Below are 2,595 nucleotides of genomic sequence, written 5' to 3'. Positions count from 1 at the left end.
GTCTACTTGGATGATCCATCTTTTCTTCCATTCTGTGAATGCACAACCCCCATTGTAGGCTCTGGCTCCTCCTTTACAGGGCCTGTGTCCAAATTCTAGGTTGGAGAGTTGTCAGTGTGTTGTATTGGAGCCAAATAAGCTGGAGCAGTGGGGTTAAAGGCCCATGATGACCCAGTGAGCTGAGAGACAACTGTTGTGTGGTCCCAGCTAGGGATATATAACCCTATCCTGTGTCCTGCTTGCCAGCTCATATAGACCTCTTATCTGGTTCCCCTTCAGAGGTCTGCAAAGAGTATCAGAGGATCAACCCCTTCCCTGAGATCTCTTGGACCTGTCTGAGGTATTAGAGAAATACTGGATGGGATGAGTAGAGTCTACAAGGTAATGGACACAGAGGACACAAACTGCAGCCACAGGAGGTGTTTACACTTGTCTCGTGATACTTTCTCACAGAGAAAGGGTGGTGACACGCTGGGAAGCATCCTCATCCCCCCGCAGTCACCCACTGCTGTCACAGGCTCAAATGCTCACATGTGGCACTGGCTGGCTTGATAACGCTGGGAATGCCACACTGTTGGCCTGTGAACATGTGGTGTAGCTCGCTGCTCTCTGGGGCATTGAGCAATAGAAGGAATCTGAAAAGGTTTCACAAACACTTTCCACCTCTGAAGGGTGGCAACACTTTTTTTTTTTTTTTTTTTTTTTTTACAAGACATGTCAATTTGATCAGCTTAAACTTCTCACCGTGTTTTCTAGTTTGAACCAAAACTAACTGGAAACAATGAAGCCATTACTGAGCTCTAGTTAGAAAAGCCTGCATAGACATCTGTGTAGATCATCTTATATAATGTTTTAAATAAGGCATATGAACTCTAGATTAGTTAAGTCTGAAAATGTTCAAGAACTGCAAATGGTGCCCTTTTAGTGAAAGCACTGAAATATATGTATTGGTTTTCTAAATGAGAATGCATAGTTGGTCACTTCTCACATTCTTTATGTCACAAATTTCATTTAAGTTTCAGATAAGCTGTGTGGCAGGTCTTAGCAATGAGATTTTTGGTATGGTGTCAACTTTAGTCACTGGAGAGATTTCGAATACACTAGATGCAGGAAGGGGACAGGTTTCTATGCTGATCAGATTTAGTACAACATAATTCAGAAGCAAAGCTCTCTAAGGCTTTTTGTCTGTGTAGAAGAAGTCCTCAGTTCTGAACAACCCAGCTAACAGTAAAATACCATGATCAAACTCTACAGAAAATGATGAATTTCTGCCAGCTTAATATAAAAAAAAAAATGTCATCAACTAACCATCTTTCAATGAGTTGTAATGTGACCTTTGAAGGGTTTCTCTGCTTCTCTTGGGGGTTTAAGCCAAGACTTCTCAATCATCTCTTAAGTGATTGCTACCAAGTGATCCTGCAAAGTTTTTTTTTTTTCCCCCTTTGGAGGAAGTAAGGCCATGATGTCTAGGTAGCTGAATGTGGTCTACTAAACTCGATTACTATACAAAATGTAATAGCTGAGCAGATTCAAAGACAGTGTTACTGGTTTTAGCACTTTGGCAATGGAAGACAGTATCAAAATAACATTGGTAATAAAATCTATACCATTTATTTTTCATAAAATTAAACAATAAACTGAAATATATAGGGTCACTAGAAATTTTGCTTTCTGCTCCTATAGCATGAGCCTTTTTCTCCCCAACATAGAGGCAGCTCTGAGTTGCTTAACTAATTGCCCTCCAGCTCACTTGTGTACCCAGGGCCTCTTTCCAGTTTTACTATATAACCTGTGCTCACACAGAGAAGTTGAACCATATTCTTTGACTTACTCTCAATGTTTTCTGCACTCTTGATGTTTTCTGCTCACTCAGGTGGGACTGACTGTCCTGTCTGCAGACTATTTGGTATGTTTGTTCCTAAATTGCTTTTTGTCACAAAGATGTCGCGTTGCCTTACATCTAGCTGTTATAACTGAGTTACTAAGTCAGTCCTGTCAATTTTGTTTGCAAAGGCCCCTGTATGCTATGAATCATGCGTTCTGTGAGACACCCAGAGGCTTCAGTATCTCTTAGCATTTATCCAGCTCAAAGCCAATATAAATTTATGTAGAAATACAGGCTGACTGTAGGATTTCCCATCTGTATGTTTACATGTGGTCTTTCCATTTTTCCTTTGAAATGCTTCATATAACCTTGTTCTTCAGGAAACTGGTGTGCAATAGCAAATGTTATGGAGGTACATGCTTTCTTCCCCTTTACCTTGTTTATAGGGAAAGACACAGAATAGGGTTTAACTTGCTCCTAGCTTTGCTACTATAGCGGTCTTTCAAATTAACAAGATACCACGACTCTCACTATCTATATTGATTTTTATCTGTAAAGCCTGTTTTTCTTATGGTTTCAGCTGCTCTCAAAATCTACATGCATGTATTTGTCAAAACTCTTTTAAGTTTTCATTTACTGAAGTGCAGCCCTGTGTTGCTGATCAAGAGTGTGGGCACTGCTTACTAATATACCTTGACTTGGTTGCTGCTAAGCCATAGCTATTCTTCTGTTCTAGTGCTGGCCTTTATCCTTTCTGTGTTCTCATTCCT

This window comes from Caloenas nicobarica, chromosome 8, assembly GCF_036013445.1.
Source record: "Caloenas nicobarica isolate bCalNic1 chromosome 8, bCalNic1.hap1, whole genome shotgun sequence".
NCBI lineage: Eukaryota > Metazoa > Chordata > Aves > Columbiformes > Columbidae > Caloenas > Caloenas nicobarica.
Note: the sequence above shows the minus strand (reverse complement) of the source record.